General features: G+C 40.0%; 1 pseudogene; it reads left to right on the top strand.

Moving 5' to 3' along the window:
- Window positions 1-12,525, top strand: part of LOC127493257 (mannose-P-dolichol utilization defect 1 protein-like) — a 36,598-nt pseudogene extending 24,073 nt beyond the window's left edge.
- The last annotated feature ends 1,735 nt before the right edge of the window (window positions 12,526-14,260 follow it).

The following is a 14,260-nucleotide window of genomic DNA, read 5'->3' as shown; positions in this document are numbered from 1 at the left end:
AAATTAACAATAATTTTTTGTAAAATAGACCTTTCCTGGAAAAAATGCAAAAAAGTAGATCTAAAGCATATGTGATGATTATTCCTGAAAAAAAATTCCAGCAGATGAAATTGCCAAAGGTACAAGGTTGCTGCAAATGTTCATGGAATAAATGGAATTAAAAGTATGTTTATTTTGGGGCAAAATATTTGAAGTCAATACAGTTTTATTCCATACTGATATTTTCTATGAAACTCTTGAAGCCTCTACATACACGAATTTGAAATTTGCACCAACATAAATATTTTAATTTTCCATTAACTTTCTTTTTAAAGGCAGGCAGGCAGAGAGACAGACACAGACGTATCTTCCATCCACTGAGAAACAGAGATGGTATTTTGTGCTGTTCCATGGTGACCATGGTTGAGTCCAATAGAAGATGTAGATTATTTGGATGTCTACCAGACTAGGATTCTTTATTATAATTGTATCCTTTTGGGTCCCTATAGCTATATATGGATTTTTGTCTGTCTCATGTGTCTCTATCATACAGGCTGAGATGATGGGACATGAGTCCATAATTAAACAGAAGACAAATTAGATGCTCTTCCCTGAGGACTGGGGTTGAGACACTGTAATAGAAGATATGCATTACTATAATTTGCATCATGGCTAAGCAGAATGGAATAGAATATATGGAGAAATAAATGATAGAGATGAATAATCAACTTAGAGGAAACTAAGAGGGTATCTATTTAAGTTTATATTTCATGTCTTTCTTAAAGCCTAATACACTTCTCCTGTTAGACTACGAAGAGTTATCAGTTTGCATTTGTAATAGCTTCTTTTACTTAAGCTGCTTTGAGTGGATTTCAGTTATTTGCAGCAATATTGATGAGAAAAATGAAGTATATTAACTTTTGGAATGAAAGTATGTGCAATAAGGTGGAAGGTTAGAATATCACTTTGCTCATTTGGTTCCTTCATGAGGTAGGGTGGGCATCCTGTGTGCTACACCCTAGCAACAACTTATCACATAAGTAAATACCCTAAAAGCTAAATTGAATTTCATGACTTGGAAGTGATAAACATGGATAAGGGGATAAGGAATGTGCTCTTTTGGATTTTTGTTTCTCTTTTAGGCCTTAAGGCAAAGATTATTAGGCAGATAAAGATGGAAGAAGGCAGAAATCCCAGGAAGGAGTGTTAGTAAGAATAATAACCTCAGCTCTGGCAAATCAGCCAAACAAGCAGACCAACACAATGCTACACATTTTCTGGCTTGGTTTACTGTAAACAGAGCTCCCTCAAACCAAACAATAACAATAATTTTACCAAAGATTACAAGACTTTTAACACCAGAAAATAAGACAAAGAGAAAATTCTCAACCTTATCAAAAGAACGTGGATCAAATCAAGATAGGAAATGCTAACAAGTTTTATTTTTTTTCACTTTTATTTAATAAGTAAAAATTTCCAAAGTACAACTTTTGAATTATAGTGGCTTTTTTCCCCCATAACCTCCTGCCCACCCACAAATATCCCATCTCCCTCTCCCATCCCATTCACATCGATTTATTTTCAATTATCTTTATATACAGAATATCAATTTAGGATATACTAAGTAAAGATTTTAACAGTTTGCACCCACACAGAAACACAAAGTATAAAGTACTGTTTGAGTACTAGTTATGCTGTTGATTCACATAGCACAACACATTAAGGAAAGATATCCTACATGGGGAATAAGTACACAGTGACTCCTGTTGTTGAATTAACAATTGATACTCTTATTTATTATGTCAGTAATCACCCTAGGCTCTTGTCATGAGCTGCCAAGGCTATGGAAGCCTCTTGAGTTCGCCAACTCCGATCTAATTTAGACAATGTCATAGTCAAATTGGAAGTTCTCTCCTCCCTTCAGAGAAAGGTACCTCCTTCTTTGATGGCCCATTCTTTCCACTGGGATCTCACTATCATGAGCTTTTAGCCAGATCCGAATGCCTTAATGGCTGATTCTGAGGCCGGAATGCTGTTTAGGATCTGCCATTCTATGAGTCTGCTGTGTATCCCACTTCCCATGTTGGATTGTTCTCTCCTTTTTAATTCTATCAGTTAGTCTTGTGTATGTGATCCCTTTGACTCTTAATCCTATCATTATGATCAATTATGAACTGAAATTGATCACTTGGACTAGTGAGATGGCATTGGTACATGCCAGCTTGAAGGAATTGAATTGGAATCCCCTGGCACCTTTCTAACTCTACCATTAGGGCTAAGTCTGAGTGAGCATGTGCCGAACTATACATCTCTTCCCTCTCTTATTCCCACTCTTACATTTAACAGAGATCACTTTTCAGTTACATTTAAACACCTAAGAATAATTACGTGTTAATTGAAGAGTTCAACCAATGGTATTAAGTAGAACAAAAAAAATACTAAAAGGAATAAAATAGTAAGTTGTTCCTTGACAGTCAGGACAAAAGCTGATCAAGTCATTGTTTCTCATAGTGCCCATTTCACTTCAACAGGTTTCCTTTTCAGTGTTCAGTTAGTTTTCAGCAATCAGGGAGAACATATGCTATTTGTCCCTTTGGGATTGGCTTATTTCTCTCAGCATGATGTTTTCCAGATTCCTCCATTTTGTTGCAAATGACAGGATTTCATTGTTTTTGACTACTGTATAGTATTCTATAGAGTACATGTCCCATAATTTCTTTATCCAGACTACTGTTGATGGACATTTAGGTTGATTCCAGGTCTTAGCTATTGTGAATTGAGCTGCAATAAACATTGAGGTGCAGACAACTCTTTTATCTGCCAATTTAATTTCCTTTGGGTAAATTCCAAGGAGTGGGATGGCTGGGTTTTATGGTAGGATTATATTCAGGTTTCTGAAAAATCTCCAAACTGAGTTCTATAGTGGCTTTACCAGTTTGCATTCCCACCAACAGTGGGTTAGTGTTCCTTTTTCCCCACATCCTCGTCAGCGTCTGTTGTTGGTAGATTTCTGTATGTGAGCCATTCTAACTGGGGTGAAGTGAAACTTCATTGTGGTTTTGATTTGTATTTCCCTGATTGCTTGTGATCCTGAACATTTTTTTCATGTGTCTGTTGGCCATTGGATTTCCTCCTTTGAAAAAAAATGTGTATTTAGGTCCTTACAATTTTTAAAGATATGACTAGGCCAGGGCTGTGGCTCAGTGGGTTAAAGCTCCAGCCTGCAGTGTTTGCATCCAATATAGGCAACACTTCGAGTCCCAGCTGTTCTACTCTTGATCTTTTAATTTTTGAAAGGTAGAGTTACAGAGACGCTGACAGAGAGGGAGGGAGGGAAGGGAGACAGAGGAAGCAAGGGAGAGGGAGAGGGAGAGGGAGTCTTCCATCTGCTGCTTTACTCCTCAGATGGCTATAACGGCCTGAGATGTGCCTATCCAAAGCCAGGAGTTCTTAAGTCTCTCCCATGTGGGTGCAGGGGCCCAAGCACTTGGGGCATCTTCCACTGCTTTCCCAGGCCATAGCAGAGAGCTGGATCAGAAGTGGAGCAGCCAGGACTTGAACTGGCACCCATATGGGATACCTGCCCTGCAGGTGGCAGCTTTATCCCTCTATACCACAGCATCTAACCCTGACCCAGATTCTTGTTGATGAGCCTGGGAAAACAACAGAGGATGGCCCAAGTGCTTGGGCCCTGGCACCCATGTAGGAGACCCAAAAAAACTCCTGGCTTTGGTGTGGCTCAGTCCTGGCTATTGGGGCAATTGGGGAGTGAACCAGTGGATGGAAGATAGGTCTCTGCTTCTACTCTGTCTTTCAAATAAGTAAAGATTTACAAGAAGGATATGATTACAAAAGATATTGACATAGACAGACTGGATTCCTATAAGTTGACTGGTCCCCTTGTGGAAACGCTCCTCATTGTACTCCTCAGGTGCCTCTGAAGGCCATCAGAGGAGATAGTACCAGTGGACAGAACCTAAGGCAGCTCCATTAAGTATGCAGCTTACTCTGCAGCAAAGAAGATGAGTCAGCAAAACGTCAGCCTAGGATATTAACTGCTTGGTCACACTCCTTCAATTTCCAGTGTACCTTTCCTTGGTCCCATAATGTATCTCAGATAAACTAATGCAAAGAGACATAACACACAGCTATATTAAAAACTATTCAGTTTTTTTTTCTTTTGCAATGGTAAAATCTTAGTATTTTGTGAAAATAAAAGCTAAAAATAAGGAACCACTGAATGCCATCTCATGGAAGAAGCAATCAATATCTTCTCCAGCAGGCCCTCCTCCAATAGTTTTAGTCACACTATATCTTTGACCTTCTCATAGCAACCCTGGGCCACAGGAGGCTCCAAACATAAAAAGCCAGAGGCAACAATTACAGAGTGATGAGAGTAGAGAAACAGAGTTTTGGTGCCTTGCAGAGAGCAAAGCTGTTCCCAGGGTATAAGTAATCAACAACAAGCATTTTGTAAGGTATTTAGAGATGTAAAAGCTCCTCCGTAAAGCAGTGATAAAGACTAGGATTCAAATGAATGCTGAGCAAAGGATCAGGCAGCAGCTAGAAATATTATGCAAATCACAGTTGCAGAAAAACATCCTGGAACAGATTGACATAGGACTAAAATACTGTGGAACAAGAACAGGAGGGGTACAGAACAGAGTCAGTAGGATCTGGAAGAAGAAACACAAAAATTAAACATGAAAAAACTACTCTTATGTCCATATTCTGAGCGCTTTTCACCAATTCCATTATGAAAGAAATGGAAATGCATTAATAGCACCTATTGCTGAGAATCCACAAGTATAAAACACACATAACCAAGTTTATAATCCAGTACTGCTATACATAGTGTTTGTTGCATAGAAAGCATTCATTGTGTTGTCTTATAAAAATACTAACTTTAACTCCTCCATATATTCATCAAAACGTTTTTCCTTTAGAGCAAGCAAAACTGATGAGTAAATAGGGAAGATAAACAAGTGGAGGGGCCAGCACTGTGGCTTACTTGGTTAATCCTCTGCCTGCGGCACCAGCATCCCATATGGTCTCCAGGTTCTAGTTCTGGTTGCTCCTCTTCCTGTCCAGCTCCTTGCTGTGGCCTGGGAAGGCAGTGGAGGATGGCCCAAGTGCTTGGGCTCCTGCACCTGCAGGGGAAACCAGGAGGAAGCACCTGGCCCCTGGCTTCGGATTGGCGCAGTGCCAGCTGTGGCGGCAATTTGGGGAGTGAATCAGCAGAAGGAAGACCTTTCTCTCTGTCTCTCTCTCTCTCTCACTGTCTCTATCTCTACCTGTCAAATAAAAAATATATAAATAAAAAAAGTGGAAAGGTTTAACGTACAGCATAAAGACTATAGTCATTGTATTGTATTTGAAAGTTATGCTCAATAGTCCGATTATATTTGTTCTTGGTGTGTAGCCATTTTACCATTTATCTGTATCTTATAACATCCTGTTAAATACTTTAAGTATATAGAACAGCATTAATTTTCACTCAATCCAGCTCTTCCCAATCCAGCTCTCCCACATGCATGGGTACACAATGGCAGGAAACTGGAATCAGAATAACCAGGACTTGAACCCAAGCACTCAAATATGGAATGCAGGCATCATAAGAATCATCTTAATCACTGTGTCCAATGTCCACTTTTTTTTAGATTTTAGTTATTTGAAACAGTTACAGAGGGAGGTAGCACGAGAGCACGTGAGAGAGGTCTTCCATCTTTAACTCGCTGGGCCACAGTGCTGGCACCCCCAACTCTATTCTTAAAAAACAGTAATATTGTAGGGCCAGCACTGTGGTGCAGCGGATTAAGCCACCACCTGTGACACCGGCATCCTACATGGGTGCCAGTTTCAGTTCTGTCTGTTCCACTTCTTATCCAGCTCCCGACTAACGCACCTGGAAAAGCAGCAGAAAATGGCCCAAGTCCTTGGGCTCCTGCAACCCGCCTAAGAGACCTAGAAGAAGCTCTAGGCTCCTTATATAAGCCTGGCCCAGGCCATCTGGGGAGAGAACCGGTGGATGGAATCCCTGTTCCTCCCTGTCCCCTCCCCACTGTTACTTTTTCAAATCAATAAAAATCTTTAAGAAATCCTCTAGTACATTTAATACATAATTTTCTTGATTTTCTCAGAAATGATCTTTGTTTAGATAAATATGCCCAATATCACTGGCTGAGATCCAACACATAAAGCATTTATGTGCCTGCCACGTAAAATATATGATAACTATTTTAGCAATCATTATCACTAGCACCATTCCCATCATCACTGCAATGACACAATTAAATTTAGCACATGTAAGAAAATGTGTTATATCTATTAAGTAAAAGAAAGTTAAGAAGCAGTGAGTAAAAATAAAAATGTAAATGATTGCCAAATATGAGTTTAAGGTATACTGGTGTTCTTAATAATTGAGTCAACCAAAAAATTTCCTTTTAAAGTGTAATCCCGAAACAGTACAATATAGGCTAGTGAGTTCAGTAAATACAGTTTATATAATCTGTGGCTATACACTTGTTAATGTGTGTATATATGCAAGCATCATATGCATTATAAACATCCTTATAGAAAAAGGGATTATCTCAATCAAGAACAATTGTACTTGTTTATGTTACTTGGGATAATATTTTTATACATGTTATATCAATATTCAAATTTTAAATAGATATTATGTCTGAAATAGAAATAGAATATTTTTTGTTTTTTTTTGTTTTTTTTTTAATTTTTTTAAACTTTTATTTAATTAATATTTATTTCCAAAGTACAGCTTATGGATTACAATGGCTTCCCCCCCATACCGTCCCTCCCACCCGCAACCCTCCCCTTATCCACTCCCTCTCCCCTTCCATTCACATCAAGATTCATCCTCGTTTCTCTTTATATACAGAAGATCAGTTTAGCATACATTAAGTAAAGATTTCAACAGTTTGCTCCCACACAGAAACATAAAGTGAAAAATACTGTTTGAGTACTAGTTATAGCATTAAATCTCAATGTACAGCACACTAAGGACAAAGATCCTACATGAGGAGTAAGTGCACAGTGACTCCTGTTGTTGACTTAACAAATTGACACTCTTGTTTATGGCATCAGTAATCAACCTAGGTTCTTGTCATGAGCTCTCTAAAAATTGAAAATTCTTTAAGGGAAGTTTGAATAACAGCTTCAAAATACAACTCAGCCCCTATACTTTTATATTTTTTTAATTTATTTGACAGGTAGAGTTATAGACAGTGAGAGAAAGAAAGAGAGGGAGAGAAAGGTGTTCCTTCTGTTAGTTTACCAACGGCCGCTACGGCAGGAGCTACGCTGATCCGAAGCCAGGAGTCAGGTGCTTCCTCCCGGTCTCCCATGCGGTTGCAGGAGCCCAAGCACTTGGGCCATCCGCCACTGCCCTCTTGGGCCACAGCAGAGAGCTGGACTGGAAGAGGAACAACCGGGACTACAACTGGTGCCCATATGGGATGCTGGTTCTGCAGGCGGAGGATTAACCAACTGAGCCACAGCGCCAGCCCCAGCCCCAACTTTTATTTAAATCAAAGTTTTCCAGTAAGATATTTCAAAGAATACTCATTATGCAAGAAAATGGGAATATGAACTTTCAGAAACTCATGAAGAGGGTTGGCATTGTGGAACAGCAGGTTAAGCCACCACCTGCAACTCCAGCATCCCATATGGGTGCCAGTTGGAGTCCTGGCTGCTCCACTTTTAATCCATATCCCTACCAATGTGCCTGGGAAAGAAGATGATGGCCCAAGTACTCAAACCCTTTCACCCACATGGGAGAGCAAGATGAACTTCTAGGCTCCTGGTTTATGGTTTGGCCCAGGTCCAACTGTCGCAACCATTTAAGGAGGGATGGGATGGAAGACATTTTCTCTCACACAATTTCCCCCTCCTCCAACTCTTTCAAACTAATCACACACATAAGGAGAAATAGATAGAGAATGAGAATCTTCCACCTGCTGGTCCACTCCCCAAGTGACTGCAATGGCCAGGAGTAAGCCAGGCCAAAGTCAGGAGCTTTATTCCGGTCTCCTATGTGGAGATCAAACTTAGGAGCTTTATTTGGGGGTCTCCTGTATGGAGACCATGGAACCATCTTTCACTGCTTTCCCAGGCACATTAAGAGGGAGCTGTATCACAAGTGGAGCAACCAGAACACAAACTAGCACCTACGTGGGATGCCGGCATTGCAGGCAGCTCACTACACCACAACTCTAGCCCTAATTTTATTTAACTCTGCCTTTCAAATAAATCTTTAAAAAAACAAATCTTTAAATGGCGTGAAGTTCAAGACTGAACTATAATGTTTGGGGTTCCAACTTGGTTTAAGCTCAATCTGAAGAAACCATGGAGGTGAAGGAGACTGTCTTACAAGTCCACTTACTGGACTCACTTGATCTAACGGAGTTATGTTCAAGTTACACAGAGCAGCTCTAATTGTAAGTTAACACACTGATCAGAGGAATGGATTTTGTATTGAGTAGGCAGAGCAGAATAAGTGAAATGCCAGGAGTATCTGTTAAAAACAAAGGGAGGATGAACGAATCATCAAGAGCAAAGGAAAATAAATCTTGAGCTGGCAGAATCTCAACTTGAAAATTTAGGTTCCAAAGGAGTCCGTGATGCTTGGTCCTGTTTTCTGATCCACATCACAGATCGTGAAGGACTCCCTGGGGTGGGGAGGATAGTCACTTGGCTGAAAGTCTGTTTTCCTCACATGAGAAGGCTAATAAAGAAGACTACCATTATCCCAAGTAGCAAAGAACCAATACTCATGTTTCTGAATAAAATTCATGTTCTCCAACAAACAGTAAAACTACATTCTAACATGTGAACATATCTGAACACTTTTAAATATTGGGCAATTTTTCCATGCTCAGCTGTTCCTCTGCTCTTGAGTATAACTATTGAATAAATATTTACCAAAACTTCAGAGACTGAACTCGTTTCTAAAGGGAAGAAGTATTACAGAAATCATTGCAATTAACAAGAAAAAGATTTTCCTATACAGTGTGACAGATGAAAAAGCAAGCATTTTTCAAAAGTTCTGAATGCTCCTAAGAAAATTCAGTATTGGTTCAGGGTAAGAAAGACATACCACTGCAATAGCCTTCACTAAGGTTTCCAGAATGTCAAGGAAAAATGGCCACAAACAAGAGGTAAATCCCTCATTTCTCACAAGAGTAAGTGCCCATGTCAGTGGTTCAGCCGTTACTATACAGAGATTCTGCATGGGCTCCTCTGCTCTACCCCCAGGCACAGGTTAATTGTTAATTTTCAAACACATTCCCAGGCTAAAATTCAGACTGAACAGCTAGCTATGCCTATTACCTAATTGGTTTGGACTAGCAGACATTCAGCTTTGGGGGTGCACAATAAGTAAATGGAGGTCCTGTTTAGAATAAGGAGTAGTGGTGGCATATGCATTCAGGCATCATCTGTCCTAGAAGAGTTCCAGATAGAGCAAACCAAAAAGGGACAACTATTTTGCCACCATACGTGAGTCCCATGCACCTTTGCTGCAGCTTTAACTTTTAACTTGAACAGGGAAAGTCTTACACTCATCCTGTCTTTGGAAATTTGGTCCCTTCATCCTATATTGCATTTCCCACCATTTTATTTCAGTCATAGTTAGATTTATCTTTCAAAGCAACTCCTCTGCTTCTCCATAACACAGTTTATTCCTCCTGTCCCTGGCATTGAAGGGTTTAAGAATGTCTGTTTGGCACTTAGGGCTTTCTATTTTTGTATCAGCCATATCTTTCACCATACTGGAGTGAAACTTCTTACAAAAATGGTGTTGTAGTCATCTTTCATGTGTGATTATAGATATTTCTACATAATAGCTATTTAGTAAATACCTGTGGCATGTGTTTAAAAGTCATTCTTTAAGAACAGTGAAATTCTACAGTAAGACCTCAAATCTGTCAATCATGTATTTTTTAAGAATGCATAATGAGGGATAGGTGTACTGGGAATGCTTAGGATTCTTGCACCCCACATCCTAGTACCTGGTTTGAGTCCCAGGTACCTTGCTTCAAATACAATATCCTGCTAATGCATCCTGGGAGGTAGCAGCTAATACTCAAGTAATTTAAATCGCTGACATCCATGTGTGAGAGCCAGATGGAATTCCAGTCTCAGCTATTGAGGACATTTGAGAAGTGAATCAACACATGGATGATCGCTCCCCTGTGTATACCCACTCTCCTGTTACTCTGACTCATTTTTTTTTTTTAAAGAAAATGGGCAAAGAGATAGGTCCTCATGAAATCAATTTCAGAGTAAATTCATTTTTAAGATTTAATTGCGTGTTTTGTTTATATAATTAGAGAAACATTTACATTTTCAAAATACTCAGTGGAATCACAGTATTAGTTTGTCACTAAAACTTTGGGATGCTTTTGCAAAAGAACAAAGTGTTCTTACGTGACTTATCAGATCCCGCTCTGTCCTTTTCCATTTGTGTTTTGTCTATGTTTAAAGCCCTAATTTCCTGCTCCTTTAATGATGAAACTTTCAAAATAAGCATCAGTTAAATATTACAAGCTCAAAGAGGTAATATTGATAAATGATTTACAAGTCTGATCAAATGACAATTTATTTCTAAATCTCTGGGAGACAGGTGTTTGACCTAGAAGTTAAAAGGTCTGCATCCTATATCAGAGTACCTGAGCTCAGTATACACTTCTACATCCTTACTCTTGCTTCCAGCCAATACAGATCCCAGGAAGCAACTGTGATTGCTCAAGTAATTGGGTTCTTACCACCCATATGTGGGAGATCTGGACTGACCCAGTCCTGGCCATGGTCACATTTGGAATGTGAACAATTGGGTTAGAGAACTGTTTCTTTCTACATATAGAGAGGACTGTTTCTCATTATATATATATATGTGTATTATATGAAGCAAGAGAGAATTTTGTCTCACTGCTTCCCATTTTTTTAAAATTTTTTTTATTTGACAGACAGTGAGAGAGACACACAGAGACAAAGGTCTTTCATGCACTGGTTCACCCCTGAAATGGCCGCATGGCCGGCACTGCGCCAATCTGAAGCCAGGAGCCAGGTGCTTCCTCCTGGTTTCCCATGCTGGTGCAGGGGCCCAAGGACTTGAGCCATCCTCCACTGCCTTTCCGGGCCACAGCAGAGAGCTGGGCTGGAAGAGGAGCAGCCAGGACTAGAACCCGGCACCCATATGGGATGCTGGCGCCGCAGGCAGAGGATTAGCCAAGTGAGCCACAGCGCCGGCCCTCTGCTTCTCATTTTTAGAAGATATCTCTAGAAAGAGGACAGCAGAGCCATTCAGGAAATTACGCTTAATAGTTTCTGATCAGGACAGCTTTTCCTTTGACCTGTTATAGATGTTTTATACATCTTAAACCCTCTTTACTTTGAATCTATTTGTAATAGAGCTAAAACTAGACTCTATATAACTATGGTCAGGTTTTATTTTATGTTTTCATCACCCAGCATCTAATCATTCCAGCTTATTTGTGAAATTCTCAAACTAATGACTTATAAGAGACAGTCTTTTCCAACAGAAATAAAGAAAAACAAAAAACTTCCAGGTCCTCAAGACTCTAAGTCCCTTCCAGGTGGGGTGTCATCATGTGATACAGGCCAGCTAATTAGGTGCAGCAGATCAGAAATGTGATGCCACAGCCAGTGATGGAGGAAGGAATCTTAAAGATTCATTTATTCTTTTTCATTTGTTTCTTAGTTTTGAGGGGCTAGGATAAAAGGTTTTGCCATTGGGGTGGACACTTTAAGACAATTAGGGTATGTAAGCCTCCCAAGTGGTATCCTATGGAAGTGTCTGGCTTCTAAGCCCAACTCCACTGATAATTTAGCTTCTTGCTAATGAATACCTTGGGAAGCAGGTAATGGCTGAAGTACTCATACCACTGTCACCATGTAGGAGACTCAAATTGAGTTTGATTCAGCCTAGTCCAGCCCCAATTGTTAGAGGCAGTTTGGAAATGAAACTTCAGAGAAAAGATTTTTCTGCCTACCTGGCTCTCTGATTTTATGCCTTTCAAATAAAAGCTCTAACTACACAAATATAAAGATTTCTTAGAAAGCTTTAATGATATATACTTCACGTTGTCAAAAACTTTTCTCCATCTCTAAGTTCAGTGATGGATGTAAAACTCATGGGAAGCTAACAATATGGTATAATCATCACTGACCTTCAAACATCCCATAAAGAACGAAATGGGCAAAGGTGTTTCTGGCACTTGAAAGCCAGCTGATTTTCCTTGGCCAGGTTTTAAACAAGCATGGTATTGCATTTCCTGAATAGTAGTAATTACAATAATGGGCAAGTCACATTTTGTTCTAAATATTCTTCATATATCTTGTGCGGGGGGATTTTGTGCAATGTACAGCATGAAGTTTTTAGTTTTTGACCTTCTGCCTGATACACCTCAAAGTGCAGTGAATATGCAAGAAAATGAGCCCATGTTAAACTCGGGGAAACACTGCTACTTCAGAAGATACCAGTGGTTGCTCTCAGAAGAACCTTGTTGAACTTGTTGCAAGAATTCTGACTTATCACAAGGATACATATACAGCAAATCTTATTTGGCATGTGAAAGTCATGTGAGAAACTAGTAAAGATAAATTCTCATTGTGAAATGCTGAGTAAGGCCCTCAACAAGACAGGTGCTCATTCACCTTCCTCATCATATTCCAGTATGCCCTCCACTTCATCGTCCATTCTGGACCTGGTGAGGGTGACTTGCAGCATCTCCGAGCTCACTAGCTGATCAGCTTCATTTAAGCCAGTGGAATTCACAGACAGGAGATAAGGATGTGGGAGGATAAACAGGAAGCAGCATTTCTGCCCTGTTCCTTCTCTGCTTTTTTTTCTGCCCAATATCTTCAAATAGCCACTTCCTTCCATGACTGCAACTCCCACTAGACTGCCAAACATGCCTCAGTGGTTTCCACTTCTGCAGTATTCTGATAACTCCATCTCTCCTTATCCCTAGAGATAGTTTTTGTTTGCAGTCTGTAGGTAAATCACTCTCTGCTTGTTCTTTTAACCTTTGCCCACAGTGGGGCAGGGAGTTCCTTAGCTGAGGCTCTTTGTTTGAAACACCCAGGGTATATTCCATTTCTATCAAAACCTGCCCTGCATAAAGGATGGAACTACTTGGTGCACTTATCCTTAACCATGAGCTTATTTACTTCCTCTTAGTTCAGGACCCTGTCTTGTTAGCATACTAGATTCATACTTTGAGAAGGCCTCAAGGAAACAGAGCTCAGGAAGGCATCATAAAATCTGGTTTTATTGAAATATGAGTATTGTTAATACTGTTTAAGATTGGAAGCCTGAGCATTCCAAGTTTACTTTTTTGCCGTAGTATTTTACATGAAAAGCCAACTTGTGTTTAGTAAGTCTAGATTCAGATTGAGGAGAATTAATTACATTACTTGTATATTTGGTAATCTCAGTCTGACATACCTTGGGACCTCTTCATTTGCCTTTGATATCTCCAGAGGTGCAGTGGGCCATAAAATCTATCCTCAAAGAAGTGCCTCCATCTGCACTGCCAAAATTTATCTCACTTACTCTCCTTTCATGGAGTTTAAGGTAACAGACATGTCCTCCCCATTCTAGTGCTTTTCATGTACAGTTATGATCAGTAGGTTTCTTTCTTCAGTTTTTTTTTTCTTCATTTATATAACTTATAGTTTAGGGCTATTCAGTCTCTACAAGGTCATTTTCATTCATGTTTTTTAAAAGATTTATTTATTTATTTGACAGGTAGAGTTACAGACAGTGAGAGAGAGACAGAGAGAAAGGTCTTCCCTCCGTTGGTTCACTCCCCAAATGGCCACAATGGTTGGAGCTGTGCCGATCCGAAGCCAGGTGCCAGATGCTTCCTCTCGGTCTCTCATGTGGGTGCAGGGGCTCAAGCATTTGTGCCATACTCCACTGTTTTCCCAGGCCACAGCAGAGAGCTGGACTGGAAGAGGAGCAACCAGGACAGAATCCGGTGCCCCAACCGGGACTAGAATCCAGTGCCCATATGGGATGCTGGCACCACAGGTGGAGGATTAACCTACTGTGCCATGGTGCCGGCCCCCATACATGCTTTCTGAACACAGACAGTGTTTACTCCAAGATATGGAGACTAAGTTTAAGAATGTACCCTACGGAGTCAAATTATTCTTCTTACTCATTATATTATATTTTCATTTCTTATTTTAACAGTAATGCTCTTATATCCTTAATTCCAACATGTTTGGGGACATT

This window comes from Oryctolagus cuniculus, chromosome 5 (genome assembly GCF_964237555.1).
Source record: "Oryctolagus cuniculus chromosome 5, mOryCun1.1, whole genome shotgun sequence".
NCBI classification, from domain to species: Eukaryota; Metazoa; Chordata; class Mammalia; order Lagomorpha; family Leporidae; genus Oryctolagus; species Oryctolagus cuniculus.
This window is presented reverse-complemented; position numbering and strand designations above follow the sequence as displayed.